We start from the raw sequence: 17,465 nt of genomic DNA, 5'->3' as shown, positions 1-17,465 counted from the left end.
AGTGGAAACAACCTCCCTGCTTCTATCCTATCTATTCCCTTCATAATTTTAAGTTTCTATAAGATCCCCATTCATTCTGTAGATGTAACTAAACTATTTGCTTGCTGTGAAGTTAGGGTGGGAGGCTAAGCTTGTGGGGTATAGATTTGACTTGGGTGGGTGTGTGAAATGGGCAGTACAGAATTGGTAACTTGAATTTCTTTTTGTTGCCATGGAAAAGAAAGTCATGTTCAGTTAAAAAAACAGGCTGCTAATTTGTTATTGCCCATTTTGGAAATCTCCCAAAATAAATTTATGTCCCAGTTTCCGTGACAAATAATTTTTTATTCATGATTCAGTTAAATTTTATTCTTTGGGCTAAATGGCTATGGCAAGTAAGTTTTATTTCAGTTTATCTCAAGTACATATTAAGTTTGTTCCACCTGCCCAGTCTCAAGCAAGAGGTTGGACAAAATACTTTATCCTCAAGAGTGTGGGGTAAGTCCCTAAAAAGGTATGGTTTGTTGATTCAGGGTGCGATGTACCCGAAAGGGAACAGAGTCTCATAGCGCGCGTGATTAGCTGGGTGTTTCCCGGAGCTCAGTGCACCAAGAAGCATCACGCTATCGAACGGCCATTCGGGTATATCGGGGCCTCAACAGGGAATGCGCAGCAGGGACCAAGGCCGCACTTAGTCCCGATCTCTCGGCTTCCGCCGTAACCTCCAAACCCCCTCTCAAAGCGCCAACTCACAAGGGGGTCCTTGGCCCTCTCCGCACCCCCTGCACTCGCACAGGGTGCCCCGGACCGATCCCCTTTGTGCAAAAAAATGCCAGCTTGGCACCTTGGCAGTGCCAGGCTGGTAGTGTCAAGGTGCCCAGGTGACAAGCAGAGTGCCGTTCCGTCTGGTCCCCGTTTGTGGAGACTAGCACTGAACAGTGCTCGTCCAAAGTCTCCAAGGTGAGGGGATTAGATCCAATGCCTTGGTTACATCTTGGGGATGCATATTAGACTGAGACTACAGGTAGTTGTCTCACTCGAATATGAGACTTGCCAGAAAGTGATCACACCCACTATGAGTAGGATTCACAATGAGAAGTCTCGCAAAATGGGTAATTAAGGATTAACACTGCTTTATTAAGGATCAAGCAATCAATTTAAATTGACTGATAGACTGGTAAGGAAGAGGTGACTGTGGTGGGAAGAGACTGCTGTCAACCTCATTGTGGAATACACCTTTGCAAAGGGGCTGGATTCTCTGGTTCCCCCGGTCGTGTGTTTCTCAGTGGCCCGCTGTTCACTGGGGGTGGCTCTGAACTCTCCCCCCCAACCCCCTCCAGGCTAGTCAAAGCCACCCCATGCCGCCAGGAAACCCACAAGAGGGGTGCGCTGCAGGGTGCAACAGGGAGCCGCAATGGCCAGAGAATTCCAGCCAAGGTCTGGAGAGAGATGAGGTGGTTTTTATTGAGATTCATTCCGGGAAGGAGTCTGGTCCTGCTCTACCGATTGTTCCCAGGGCCAAGACAAGCATTAGCTGTTGCTGCAGGATCATCAACTTGGTGAAAGACACTCTTTGGTCTGCCCAAAACTTTTTAGTCTTCTAGTGCAAAAAGTTTCCCTGACCAATTGCAGATTGGCACACTGCAAAGCTCAGGACCACATGCTGAGGGATGCACCAATGCTTGGGGCAGCCACTGCAGAGGCAGAATGGTCGCTGTCTATGACCTTTTGGCCACAGTGCACCGAGAGGAGGGAATTGTATAGACTCTCAGGCTGCATGAGGCACATAGAATGTATGCGGTAAATATTACATACATCACAATTGTATGGAAGCACCTCAGAGTGCAACATGATCTATGTAGAAAACCTGAATATTATTGCACTGTGTGATAGCCATTTTAAAATATTAGTAATATCCCTTCAGATATTTTGCGATAAAGTATGTTTTGAAACAAAAAAAATTCCTGCTCACTCCTGGATATACCTCCCCCTCCCCCATTATGCCACTTACCTACACGTTGGTGGGTTGTTAAAGTGCCACCTAATCTTTTGCTGTTAGCAGCTGCTCTGTTCCTGCTTCCCACTTGGAATGGATCAGCAGCATTCCACTCAAGAGACAGCCCAAAATTAGGGATCATTAATATAAGATAGTCATTAATAAATCCAATAAGAAATTTAAGAGAAACTTCATTATCTAGACTAGAGAGTGGCGTGAATGAGAAACCTCCTACCACAGGGAGTGATTGAGGTGAATAGCATTTTTTTTAAAATTTACAGTGCCCAATTAAATTTTTTCCAATTAAGTGGCAATTTAGCGTGTCCAATCCACCTACTCTGCACATTTTTGGGTTGTGGGGGTGAAACCACGCAGACATGGGGGGAATGTGCAAACTCCACACGGAGAGTGACCCAGAGCCAGGATCGAACCTGGGACCTCAGCGCCGTGAGGCAGCAGGGCTAACCACTGCGCCACCGTGCTGCCCTGAGGTGAACAGCATTGAAGCGTTCAAGGAAAAGATTGATAAACAGGTGAAGGAGAAAGAAACAGAAAGACACGCAGATTTGATCTGATTTAATTTATTATTGTCACATGTATTAGTATACAGTGAAAAGTATTGTTTCTTGCATGCTGTACAAACAATGCATACCAATTTACAGCAAGAAAACTGCCATTCAGCCCCTCTGGTTTGGTTTTGTACATAAGGAAGGAAGGAGAGACTGCAGAATATAATGTTACAGTTATAGCAAGGTGTAGAGAAAAGATCAATTTAATACGAGGTAGGTCTATTTAAAAGTCTGATGGCAGCAGGGAAGAAGCTGTTCTTGAGTCAGTTGGTACGTGACCTCAAACTCTGGTATCTTTTTCCTGACTGAAGGAGGTGGAAGAGAGTATGTCCAGGGTGCGGGGTCCTTAATTATGCTGGCTGCCTTTCTGAGGCAGTGGGAATTATAGATAGAGTCAATGGATGGGAGGCTGGTTTGCGTGATGGACTGGGCTACATTCACAACCTTTTGTAGTTTCCTGCGGTCTTGGGTAGAGCAGGCTCCATACCAAGCTGTGATACAACCAGAAAGAATGCTTTCTATGGGAACCATCGGTTTGTCCCAGGGAACATGGATGGCGGGTTCCTGGGGTGGCACAGGGCGGGCATTAGGAAGTTGGGAGACCTGTTTATTGACAGGAGGTTCGCGAGCCTTGGTGAACTGGAGGAGAAGTTTGAGCTCCCCCCGGGGAATATGTTCAGATACCTTCAGGTCAAGGCGTTTGCTAGGCGACAGGTGGAGGGGTTCCCTTTGCTGCCCCCGCGGGGGATAAGGGATAGGGTGCTTTCGGGGGTGTGGGTCGGTGATGGGAAGGTGTCTGACATCTATCAGATAATGCAGGAGGTGGGGGAGGCGTCGGTAGAGGAGCTGAAGGCGAAGTGGGAGGTGGAGCTGGGGGAGCAGATTGAGGAGGGGACATGGGCGGACACCCTGGAGAGGGTGATCTCCTCCTCTTCATGTGCGAGGCTTAGTCTCATCCAGTTCAAGGTGCTGCACCGGGCCCACATGTCCGGAGCTAGGATGAGTAGGTTCTTTGGGGGCGAAGACAGGTGCGTCAGGTGTTCGGGGAGTCCAGCAAACCATGCCCATATGTTCTGGGCATGCCCGGCACTGGAGGAGTTCTGGAAGGGGGTGGCGGGGACGGTGTCGAGGGTGGTGGGATCCAGGGTCAAGCCAGGTTGGGGACTCGCGATATTTGGGGTTGGGGTGGAGACGGGAGTGCAGGAGGCGAAAGAGGCCAATGTCTTGGCCTTTGCATCCCTAGTAGCCCGGCGGAGGATCTTGCTGCAGTGGAAAGATGCGAGACCTCCGAGTGTGGAGACCTGGATTAATGACATGGCGGGATTCATTAAATTGGAACTGGTCAAGTTCACCCTGAGGGGGTCGATACAAGAGTTCTTTAGGAGGTGGCAGCCTTTCCTCGACTTTCTGGCTCAACGATAAGGTACTAGGTCAGCAGCAGCAGCAACCCGGGGCGGGGGGGGGGGGGGGGGGGGGGGGGGGGGGGGGTTTAGGGGGATAGTGTTTAAGTTAATTTGCTTATTGTTAATTTATTCTGTTGTTTATGGGGGAGGGGGTGGGGGGTTTGTTATATGCGTTGTTACGGGTGCCGGGGGGTGTTTATTATTATTATTGTTATTATTGTATTGTTTTGTTGTTATATATTTTTCAAAAATTTCAATAAAAATTATTTTTTTAAAAAAGAATGCTTTCTATGGTGCATCTGTAGAAGTTGGTGAGGGTCGTAGCTGACATGCCAAATTTCCTCAGTCTTCTGAGAAAGTAGAGTCGTTGGTGGGCTTTCTTAACTACAGTGTCGGCATGGGGGGACCAAGACAGGCTGTTGCTGATCTATACACCTAAAAACTTGAAGCTCTTGACCCTTTCTACTCCATTCGCATTGATGTACACAGGGGCATGCTCTCCACTACGCTTCCTGAAGTCGATAATCTCTTTAGTTTTGTTGACATTGAGGGAGAGATTATTGTCGTCGCAGATAGGATAAAATGAAGTGAGGTGGAAAGAGGCTCGTGCAGAACAGAAGCACCATGATCCAAACCAGAGGGGCTGAATGCCAGTTTTCTTGCTGTAAATTCAAGTAATTATGAACAAACGTGATCAAGAAGTTAAAGTACCTCAAATTTGAATATCACCCACTTCCTCCCGAAATCTACTCAAGATTAAAATCAGCCTCCAGACTGTTTTTTTTTGTTTTTAAAAATAAATTTAGAGTACCCAATTCATTTTTTCCAATTAAGTGGCAATTTAGCGTGGCCAATCCACCTACCTTGCACATTTTTGGGTTGTGGGGGTGAAATCCACGCAGACATGGGGAGAATGTGCAAACTCCACACGGAGAGTGACCCAGAGCCATAAGGAAGGAAGGAGAGACTGCAGAATTGAATGTTACAGATATAGCAAGGTGTAGAGAAAAGATCAACTTAATACGAGGTAGGTCATTCAAAATTGTCTGATGGCAGTAGGGAAGAAGCTGTTCTTGAGTCAGTTGGTATGTGACCTCAAACTTTGGTATGTTTTTCCTGACTGAAGGAGGTGGAAGAATTTAGTGTGGCCAATCCGCCTACCCTGCACATCTTTGGGTTGTGGGGGCGAAACCCATGCAGACACGGGGAGAATGTGCAAACTTCACACGGACAGTGACCTAGAGGTGGGATTCGAACCCGGGTCCTCGGCGCCGCGAGGCAACAATGCTAACCACTGTGCCACCGTGCTGCCCCGCCAGACTGTTACAATAAACAGTCAGCTCCACTTGATATCGTAGCATTCTCTCCATTAACTCAAAGATGTGCTTCAAAGCACTCTCAAATGAAATGAAGTGCCTCCTTTGGTTGTAACTCTGACCTGAAACTGATTGGCCACTTCTCAAAAAGTAGCTGAACTCAAATTAGCTTTTTAATAAAGTGTGTTTAGCAGCGCCGGCCCTAGGGTTGCTGGCGCCCCGGGCAAGCTGAACTTCAGCGCCCTTCGGGGGGGGGGGGGAGGGGAGGGGGGGGGTGAGGGGGGGGGCGAGGCCGAGGGGGGGCGGGGCCGAGGCCGGGGGGGGGGGGGGCTGAGGCGGGGGCGGGGCCGAGGCGGGGGCGGGAACGGAGGGGGGGGGGGGCCGGAGGGGGGGGGGGGCGGCCGGAGGGGGGCGCCCTGGGGGAGGGCGGCCACCGCGCATGCGCTGGTTGGCACCGGCCCAACTGCGCATGCGCGGGACCCGGGTCTGGCGCCCCCTAGCACATGGCGCCCCGGGCGACTGCCCGAGTTGCCGGTACCTTGGGCCGGCCCTGGTGTTTAGAACAGTCAGTCAGTCTGCCATGAAATGAAAGGGAAAATGCTGGAAAATCTCAGCAAGTCTGGCAGTATCTGTAGGAAGAGAAAAGAGCTAACTTTTCGAGTCCGGTGACTCGTTAGCTCTTTTCTCTCCCTACAGATGCTGCCAGACTTGCTGAGATTTTCCAGCATTTTCCCTTTCATTTCAGATTCCAGCATCTGCAGTAATTTGCTTTTCTTCAGTCAGTCTGCCAAAATGCTTTCTAGATTGGGCTGGCACTGGACTATGCAAAGCCATGATTCTCCACAAGTTTCTAGATTTCCCTCAACGTTCAATGTTTTCTCCCACTGGAAGTTGCTGGTTTTATCATGATTCCAGGTTGTTAGCAATTCCCTGAGGGGAGATAGTGGCGTTGTGGAAATGTCACTGAATGAACAATCCAGAGGTCCAGGCTAAGCGTTCAAGTCTCACTACAGCAGTTGGTGGATTTTAAATTGAATTCATGCATCTAGATTTGCAAGCTAATCTCAGTAATGATGACACTCGAGGCAGCACGGTGGTGCAGTGGTTAGCACTGCAGCCTCACGGCACCGAGCACCTGGGTCACTGTCCTTGTGGAGTTTCATCCTGGCCATGGGTCACTGTCCTTGTGGAGTTTCATCCTGGCCATGGGTCACTGTCCTTGTGGAGTTTGTACATTTTCCCCATGTCTGCATGGGTCTCACCCCCACAACCTGAAGATGTGCAAGTAGGTGGAATGGCCACGCTAAATTGCCCCTTAATTGGAAAAAAAAGAATTGGGTACTCTAAATTGTAGAAAAAAGTAATGGTGACCATCAACTATTATCATTTGTTGTAAAAAAAACATCTAGTCCTTAAGGGAATGGAATCTGTCATCCTGGCTCCATGTGCACTGCAGGCCCACAGTAATGTGTTTGACTCCGAAATGGCAATTAGGGAGGGGCAACAAATGCAGGCCTTGCAAATGACGCCCACATCCCATGAGAGCATAAAAAGAAAAACCTCACTCAAGTGGTCAATTTTCATGTCTGAGCTTTGTAGCCACCTGGGGTGGCCACGTCCTGATTCCAAAATGGACACTCGCAAAGAGTGCAGGGAAAAAAGAAAAAATGAAAAATGAAATGAAAATCGCTTATTGTCACGAGTAGGCTTCAATGAAGTTACTGTGAAAAGCCCCTGGTCGCCACATTCCGGCGCCTGTCCGGGGAGGCTGGTACGGGAATCGAACCGTGCTGTTGGCCTGCTTTAAAAGCCAGCGATTTAGCCGAGTGAGCTAAACCAGCTCAACACTGCTTTAAAAGTCAGCGATTTAGCCGAGTGAGCTAAAATGAACAACACTAGAGAAAACAAGCAGGTACAAGGTTTCCTGTGTATTAGGACTTGCAGAACCCAAACAGAACTGAAACCAATAGCCATTAGCATATTAATGAGCTATCTCCGGGGACAAAAAGGAAACATTGAAACAATCGAGACCAGGACAGACTCCCCGGCGCCAGTGAGAGCTAAAACAAAGGCAGGCCAACGGCCACATAGGGCCCGCCCAACGATCAGGGAACAACTCCGGAACGATTGGGACATGGTCCAATTAATTGGGACCAAGTCCGGGGTCCCGCCCAGAAGGGCGCAAAACCCCTTGGGGTATAAAGCAGAGTCCCCAAGGTCAGTTTGCTCTCTTACTCTTACTGCTCTCCATCTTCAACTTGGCATTTGGCTCTCAGCGATGAGAGGCCGCCAAGCACCAACCAAGTAAGTCTAAGGTCAACGCACGCTACGAGATAGACGCTCCTAGCTACTATTCCGTACCAGTTCGAAGCCAGCAGTGTCAGAACCGGACAACGGCCATTGTTCCTCTGACTGGGTGGGCCACTCGATGTTAAGTATAGGCTTTAGTAGTAGTTGTAGTTCAGCGAGTAGAGCTTATGCATGAGTAATAATTGACTGTGTGTGTAAATAAATGTGTATTTATTTCACACTTACTAACTGGTGCATCAAGTTATTGATCAGTACTTGGCTTTGAACCCTGTGGTGGTATCAGAAAGATACCTGGCGACTCTTGAGCAAAGGTAATTAAAACAGAGCAAATTAAGGGAAAGCATAACGAGCAACAGCTTTAACAATGGACAATTTGATTCTGGAAGGAATCACAGCTGAGCCCAATTCTGCTATCATCAACTGTCCACAGCACCTTCTAGTGGTAATCACTAGATAGCAATCAAAAGTAGGAACCTTGGCTGATTATTTCCCGTCCATACTGTTGAGGCCCATTATAGCAATGTCGTCATCCACTTCAAGGCCTTTGCTTGAAAAATCAGCTTTTCCCTGTCCTTGATCATCTTAGTGACCCAGTTGATCACCTTAACCTGCTCAATCCTACCTCTTCCAAAGTATTAGCGCCATCCTTGTTGTGTGCTTTTGACCAATATCTCATAACTACCTTTGGGACCTTTGTTCACTCACCTGATGAAGGAACTGTGCTCTGAAAGCTAGTGATTCCAAACAAACCTGTTGGTCTTTAACCTGGTGTTGCAAGACTTCTTACTGTGCCCATTCCAGTCCAAGGCCGGAATCTCCGGTCAATAGTCAACAACAAATCTGTATATCAATTGTGTGGCACTGAAGACCTCATTTTAAAAATGTATTTTACTGGTGAGCTGTCTTGTCCACTGGTCATGCATATTGGGAAATGGTGGTCCATTGCCCATTGTTTTCTATCCATTAAACGATGAATGGGCAAACTGTTGGCAGCATGGCTCTCAGGCAACTGCACGTGTCTGCAATGTCAGCCATTATAAGTCAGCCAATTATGATGAGTTATTTCAAGAATTATTTTGCTGCCTTTACCTGGTCCAATTGCTACATTCAACATTCTGACCCTTCCATCTGTGGCATTGAAGCACAGCTGTCATTGTCAGGGCAGGATTCATAACTCAGCCTGCCTGTTCTGTTTGTCTGGTTTGTACCCGAACAAATCATGAATAGACCGAGTAGATTCAGAAAGAATGCTCCTGATAGTGAGGGAATCCAGAACTAGGGGTCATAGTTTGAGGATAAGGGGTAAACCTTTTAGGACTGGGGTGAGGAGAAATTTCTTCATCCAGAGAGTGGTGAATCTGTGGAATTCACTAACAGAGAAAGTGGTTGAGGCGAAAACATTGTGTAATTTCAAGAAGGAATTAGATATAGCTCTTCAGGTTAAAGGGATCGAGGGATATGGGGGGAAGGCGGGGTCAGGGTACTGATTTAATGACCAGCCGTGATCATAATGAATAGTGGAGCAGGTTCGAACGGCCAAATAGCCTCTTCCTGCTTGTATTTTCAATGTGTGTTTCTATGTATCTCATTCTTTACATCTTAAAACAATTTGCCTATTGCACCTAGTATTATATTCACTCTGAAACACAGACAGCCAACTTTATATCTTCTCATAACTTCAGCAAATCAACTATAAGAACTGTTGTTAAACAATATATTTTAAAAACATTTTCATTGATAACAAACACATCAGGGCATGATCATGGCGCCGTGGACTCGTGTTCGATCCCAGCCCCGGGTCACTGTCTGTGTGGAGTTTGCACATTCTCCCCATGTCTGCGTTGGTCTCACCCCCCACAACTCAAAAAAGATGTGCAGGGTAGGTTAATTGGTCTGGCTAAATTGCCCCTAAATTGTTAAAAAAAAGACTTGGGTACTCTTAAATTTATTTTTTTTAAAAACAAACACAAAATCCCCAAACATCAACATCAAACAGCCCAGAGAGCAGCTCCAACATAGTGAAAATGAAATGAAAATCGCTTATTGTCACGAGTAGGCTTCAATGAAGTTACTGTGAAAAGCCCCTAATCGCCACATTTCGGCGCCTGTTCGGGAAGGCTGTTACGGGAATCGAACCGTGCTGCTGGCCTACCTTGGTCTGGCTTCAAGGCCAGCGATTTAGCCCAGTGTGCTAAACAGCCCCTTAGCGTCATAATAACGAGATTTATTTTTAAAAAACTAACAAAAACCCCCAACCGATCATATAACTACCCCCAGGCCAACAAAAATTACCTACCCTCAACAATAACCACCCCTGCCTCCCCCCAACCCTTCTACCAACTGTTGATGACTACTTCTTTAACGTATGAAATGAATGGCCGCCACCTCAGGTAGAACCCCTCCACTGATCCCCTAATGCTGTACTTGACCTTTAACAAATATAGAAATTCCATGAGGTCATCCAATCCAGTCAAGGCACTTGGTGGAACGGAAGATCTCCATCGCAGCAGAACTTGCCTGCAGGCTATCAGCGTAACAGGGACATCTGCCTTTGCCTCAGTTTGCAGCCACAGCGGGTCCAAGACCCCGAAAATGGGGACCAACGGATAAGACTCCAGATCAATGTTAAGAATCGCTGACATGGTGCTAAAGAAGGAAACCCAAATGCTTACAATCCTTGAACAGACCAGAACATGTGGGTGTGATTAGCGAGCCCACAAGAGCAGTCCTCCACATCGTCAAAGAACCCACTCATCCTAACCTTCGTTAAGTGAGCCCTGTGTGCCACCTTAAGTTGAATCAGGCTGAGCCATGTGCATGAGGAGGTGGGATTCACCCTACAAAGGGCCTAATTCCGCACATCCTCATCGAGGCTGTGTCCCAGCTCTTCCTCCCACTTTGCCCTCACCTGTTCCAACGGAGCAGCTTCCATTGACATGATCTGCTCATAAATATTTGAATTCCCCTCCCCCACCACCACTACACCAACAATTGGATTCTCCCAACAGTACGGGTTGCGGTGCTACAGGAAATGCAGGACAAGCCTGAGAGATAAAATCACGCAACTGATAATATCGGAATAAGTGTGCCCCTGACAGTTGAAATTTCACCGGGAACTTCTCCCAATTGGCAAACCATCCCTCATGAACAGATCCCTAAAGCACTCCAGGCCCTTTACTTCCCACAACTTAAATTTCACATCCAACCCCAATGGCACAAACAAATGGTTACTGTATATGGGGGACAGCAATGACATGGCGTCCAGCTTGTAATGCTGCCTACGATACCTCCATATCTTTAAAGTAGATATCGCCACCGGGTTCAAGGAATACCTCGCTAGGGAGAATGAGAGCGAAACTGTAACCAAAGCCCGCAAACTCAAACTCTTACACTAAATCTCCTCCATCCCCGTCCCCATATGGAGCCTGACTCCCCCAACCACCCCAGCACCTTCTCAACATTGGCTGTCCAATAAAAGAGAAAATTGGGTAACATCAGGTTCCCAGACTACCGGTCCCTTTGAAGGTACACCCTGCGAATTCTTGGTGACTTATCCACCCAAATACAAGAAGTCACCAACTTGTTCACCATGGCAAAAACACCTTAGCAGGGAAAACGGGGAGGCTTGGAACAGAAATAGGAACCTTGGTAGAATATTCCATCTTAATCGTCTGGACCCTGCCCATCAGGGACAGCGGAAGGAAATCCCCATCTCTGTAAATCGGACCTCACCCTATGCACCAGACATGTCTAATTTAACCAATGAAGCATGGACCAATCATGGGCCACTCAGATACCCAGATTCTAAAAGCTACCTCTGGCAAGACGAAAAGGCAATTCGCCGCAGATTTGCCCCCCTTACTGGAGGATTAACTGGAAAATATTCACTTTTCTCCAGGATGAGCTTGTAGCCCGATAAGGAGCCAAAGCTCCTCAGTAGCTTCATAAGTTCGTCCATAGAGAAGACTGGGTCCGTAACATAAAAGAGCAGGCTATCTGCATATATAGACTCCCTATGCTCCCTTCGCGCGCCCCCTTCACCTTATCCCCCACCATTTGCCTGAAGACCTCAGCCCTATAGCTAAAGGTTCTATCGCTAGTGTAAACAGGAGCCCTGCCTTGTACCCCTATTCAGTAGAAAATACCCTAAACTCAATGCATTAGTGCGTACAATGGACATAGGGGCTTTACATAACCATCACAAAGAAAAAGACACCAACATTACCCATCTTGAGGATAAACTACTCCGCATATCCCAATCCCCTAACAAACTAAATTTCCTATGGGAACCCTGTATCGAACCAGCCCGTCTTCCATACATCATTAGTGGTATTGTTGCTGGACGAGTAATCCAGAAATCCATGGTAATAATGCTCTGGAAACCAGGCTTCAAATCCCCCATGGCAGATGGTAAAATTTGAATTCAATAAAAATTTGGAATTAAAAGTCGAACGATGACCATGAAACCATTGTCGAAAAAACCCATCTGGTTTACTAATGTCTTTTAGGGAAGGCAATAGATAGATAGATAGAGAAATACAGCACAGAACAGGCCTTTCGGCCCACGATGTTGCGCCGAACTTTTGTCCTAGGTTAATCATAGAATTTTGGACAATTTTTCATGGCCAATCCACCCAACCTGCACATCTTTGGACTGTGGGAGGAAACTGGAGTACCCGGAGGAAACCCACGCACACACGGGGAGGATGTGCAGACTCCATACAGACAGTGACCCAAGTCGAAATCGAACTTGGGACCCTGGAGCTGTGAAGCAATTGTGCTATCCACAATGCTACTGTGCTGCCCTTAAGAAGTTAACCTACACTCCATTATTCTACCCTAATCAATGTACCTATCCAATAGCCGCTTGAAGGTCCCTAACCTTTCCGATTCAACTACTTCCACAGGCAGTGCATTCCATGCCCCCACTACTCTCTGGGTAAAGAACCTACCTCTGACATCCCCTCTATATCTTCCACCATTTATCTTAAATTTATGTCCCCTTGTAATGGTGTGTTCCACCCGGGGAAAGTCTCTGACTGTCTACTCTATCTATTCCCCTAATCATCTTATAAACCTCTATCAAGTCGCTCCTCATCCTTCTCCGTTCTAATGAGAAAAGGCCTAGCACCCTCAACCTTTCCTCGTATGACCTACTCTCCATTCCAGGCAACATCCTGGTAAATCTCCTTTGTACCTTTTCCAAAGCTTCCACATCCTTCCTAAAATGAGGCGACCAGAACTGCACACGGTACTCCAAATGTGGCCTGACCAAGGTTTTGTACAGCTGCATCACCACCTCACGGCTCTTAAATTCAATCCCTCTGCTAATGAATGCTAGCACACCATAGGCCTTCTTCACAGCTCTATCCACTTGAGTGGCAACTTTCAAAGATCTATGAACATAGACCCCAAGATCTCTCTGCTCCTCCACATTTCCAAGAACCCTACCATTAACCCTGTATTCCGCATTCATATTTGTCCTTCCAAAATGGACAACCTCACACTTGTCAGGCTTAAACTCTATCTGCCACTTCTCTGCCCAGCTCTGCATTCTATCTATGTCTCTTTGAAGCCGACAACAGCCCTCCTCACTATCCATAACTCCACCTATCTTCGTATCATCTGCACATTTACTGACCCACCCTTCAACTCCCTCATCCAAGTCGTTAATGAAAATCACAAACAGCAGAGTACCCAGAACTGATCCCTGCGGTACGCCACTGATAACTGGGCTCCAGGCTGAATATTTGCCATCCACCACCACTCTCTGTCTTCTATCGGTTAGCCAGTTTGTTATCCAACTGGCCAAATTTCCCACTATCCCATGCCTCCTTACTTTCTGCACAAGCCTACAATGGGGAACCTTATCAAATGCCTTACTAAAATCCATGTACACTACATCCACTGCTTTACCTTCATCCACATGCTTGGTCACCTCCTCAAAGAAGTCAATAAGACTTGTAAGGCAAGACCTACCCCTCACAAATCCGTGCTGACTATCCCTAATCAAGCAATGTCTTTCCAGATGCTCAGAAATCCTATCCCTCAGTACCCTTTCCATTACTTTGCCTACCACCGAAGTAAGACTAACTGGCCTGTAATTCCCAGGGTTATCCCTATTCCCTTTTTTGAACAGGGGCACGACATTCACCACTCTCCAATCCTCTGGTACCACCCCTGTTGACAGCGAGGACGAAAAGATCATTGCCAACGGCTCTGCAATTTCATTTCTTGCTTCCCATAGAATCCTTGGATATATCCCGTCAGGCCCGGGGGACTTGTCTATCCTCAAGTTTTTCAAAACGCGCAACACATCTTCCTTCCTGACAAGTATCTCCTCAAGCTTATCAGTCTGCTTCACGCTGTCCTCTCCAACAATATGGCCCCTCTCGTTTGTAAATACTGAAGAAAAATACTTGTTCAAGACCTCTCCTATCTCTTCAGACTCAATACACAATCTCCCGCTACTGTCCTTGATCGGACCTACCCTCGCTCTAGTCATTCTCATATTTCTCACATATGTGTAAAAGGCCTTGGGGTTTTCCTTGATCCTACCTGCCAAAGATTTTTCATGCCCTCTCTTAGCTCTCCTAATCCCTTTCTTCAGTTCCCTCTTGGCTATCTTGTATCCCTCCAGCGCCCTGTCTGAACCTTGTTTCTTCAGCCTTACATAAGTCTCCTTCTTCCTCTTAACAAGACATTCAACCTCTCTTGTCAACCATGGTTCCCTCACTCGACCATCTCTTCCCTGCCTGACAGGGACATATATATCAAAGACACGCAGTACCTGTTCCTTGAACAAGTTCCACATTTCACTTGTGTCCTTCCCTGACAGCCTATGTTCCCAACTTCTGCACTTCAATTCTTGTCTGACAGCATTGTATTTACCCTTCCCCCAATTATAAACCTTGCCCTGTTGCACGCACCTATCCCTCTCCATAACGAAAGTGGAAGTCACAGAATTGTGATCACTACCTCCAAAATGCTCCCCCACTAACAAATCTATCACCTGCCCTGGTTCATTACCAAGTACTAAATCCAATATGGCCTCCCCTCTGCTCGGACAATCTACATACTGTGTTAGAAAAGCTTCCTGGACACATTGCACAAACACTACCCCATCCAAACTATTTGATCTAAAGAGTTTCCACTCAATGTTTGGGAAGTTGAAGTCACCCATGACTACTACCCTGTGACTTCTGCACCTTTCCAAAATCTGTTTCCCAATCTGTTCCTCCACATCTCTGCTGCTATTGGGGGGCCTATAGAAAACTCCCAACAAGGTGACTGCTCCTTTCCTATTTCTGGCTTCAACCCATACTACCTCAGTAGGCAGATTCTCCTCGAACTGTCTTTCTGCAGCTGTTATACTATCTCTAATTAACAATGCCACCCCCCCCCCCCCCCCCCCCCCCACCTCTTTTACCATCCTCCCTAATCTTGTTGAAACATCTATAACCAGGGACCTCTAACAACCATTTCTGCCCCTCTTCTATCCAAGTTTCCGTGATGGCCACCACATCGTAGTCCCAAGTACCGATCCATGCCTTAAGTTCACCCACCTTATTCCTGATGCTTCTTGCATTAAAGTATACACACTTCAACCCATCTCCTTGCCTGCAAGTACTCTCCTTTGTCAGTGTTACCTTCCCCACTGCATCACTACGTGCTTTGGCGTCCTGAATATCGGCTTCCTTAGTTGCTGGACTGCAGATCCGGTTCCCATTCCCCTGCCAAATTAGTTTAAACCCTCCCGAAGAGTACTAGAAAACCTCCCCCCCAGGATATTGGTGCCCCTCTGGTTCAGATGCAACCTGTCCTGCTTGTACAGGTCCCACCTTCCCCAGAATGCGCTCCAATTATCCAAATACCTGAAGCCCTCCCTCCTACACCATTCCTGCAGCCACGTGTTCAACTGCACTCTCTCCCTATTCCTAGCCTCGCTATCACGTGGCACCGGCAACAAACCAGAGATGACAACTCTGTCTGTCCTGGCCTTTAACTGCCAGCCTAACTCCCTAAACTTGTTTATTACCTCCACACCCTTTTTCCGCAATCTGTTGTCCTTATCTGGTCTGGCCTCCATGTGACTCCAGATCCAATGCAATGTGGTTTACTCCTAAATGCCCTCGTGGATAGACAATAAATGCGGGCCCAGCCAGCGATGCCCACATCCCATGAACAAAATATATATATTTTTTTTAAACTCCCCCCAACAAATATACTCCTTACATCATAACAAAACGCCCACCAACCCCACAAACAGAAAAACAAATTTTATCAATAACTATAGACAAGACATCCCAACACCCAACCCACAGAAATCAAAAAAACCCGTACAACACATTCAACCAGACCCAAGTCCATGCTTATTAATAAAGGCGTCCGCTTCCTCCAGTGCCTCGAAGTAATTGTCCTTGGACTCATATGTGACTCGCAGCCTTGCTGGATACACCACCCCGAACTGAACTCCCTTCTTGTACATAATGGCCTTAACCTTATTAAAGGCCGCCCACTTCATCGCCAACTCAGCCTCCGCGTCCTGGTTAATCCTCACGAGGTTTCCTTGCCACTTCGAGTCACGATGCTCTTTGGCCCACTAAAGGAATCTCTCCTTTTCCCGAAAGCTGTGGAACCAAATGATCGCTCGAGGTGGCTCATTCACCCAAGGCTTTTGCCCAAGTGTTCGATGGACCCTGTCCAGCGCCGGGCGTGGAAACGAGACCACCATTGCCCATCATTCCCAAACATGTGCGAAGGATATTCAGTGGGATTTGGGCCCTCCACTCCCTCCAGCAATCCTACGACTCTGCGGTTTTGCCGTCTTGACCAATTTTCAAAATCATCAACTTTTACCTTGAATCTCTTATTTTCATCGGCCATCACCTTGCATCGTCAGCACCATCTCCATACCCTCTAGCACCTCGCCATGCTTCTTTACTGCCTCGACGGTCTTATCAAGTTTCACCCGGACAGGGCCCAGTGCTTCCATGATCTATTTACACAAACACTCCGGGAACACCAACTTCCACTGCTTGTCAAAATGCTTTTTAAATTCCTTTACGAGCACACTTGAAAGATGCCCGCTGTTATTGGGGCGGCCGTCATTGGCAATGCTGCTGTCACCATTTTCTCTGCTGAGGAACTGCACAAAGTCTCAGAACTGTCCACTGCTTCCTTTCCCTTTTGGCATATGTTTGGTTGGGAACCCTGTTGTACCGATCCAGAGTGCTTTCCTGCAAAAATCTCCTAAAATATTGGGCACAAAGGCCCAAAAATCGCAGATCCTGATCGGAGCTACCTAATGAGTGACCTCTCCCTCACATATCACCACTGCAAGTCCAGCTATAAGAACCGTTAAATGCAATTTTCTGCAAAAGTATCTTCCTGCAGCAGTTCCTTCTGGTTCATTCCCAAACTGTCACTTACATCTATTGTAAATCAGCCTTTTTCACTTTTCTTCCATCCCAAGCACAACTCTCCTAAAGAGACAGATGGTCTTTTAGCTCACTTTTCTAACCCTAGTCTAATCTTAATAATTGCGGTCAAGAACCTCTCTGTTAGTTCTGTTGCATTCAACCATTATAAGAAGTATTACAAAACTAGGATAAAGTCCAACAGGTTTGTTTCAAATCACTAGCTTTTGGAGCACTGCTCCTTCCTTAGGTGAATGAAGAGGTATTTATACATTTATACAGACAAAGTCAAAGATGCAAAACAATACTTTGAATACGAGCATTTGCAGGTAATTAAAGTCTTTACAGAAGCTTTACAGAAGACTACAGACTAGCAAAGAAATGTACCGACAACTCAATAACCAGGAACACTACAGTTACCCGAAGATCCAACCAAGGAACACACTCGCCAACTCAACAGACTGATCATGACC

Source organism: Scyliorhinus canicula, chromosome 19 (assembly GCF_902713615.1).
Source record: "Scyliorhinus canicula chromosome 19, sScyCan1.1, whole genome shotgun sequence".
In the NCBI taxonomy this organism is placed as follows: Eukaryota; Metazoa; Chordata; class Chondrichthyes; order Carcharhiniformes; family Scyliorhinidae; genus Scyliorhinus; species Scyliorhinus canicula.
The sequence above is the reverse complement of the archived record's forward strand: the minus strand, read 5'-3'. Positions refer to the sequence as shown.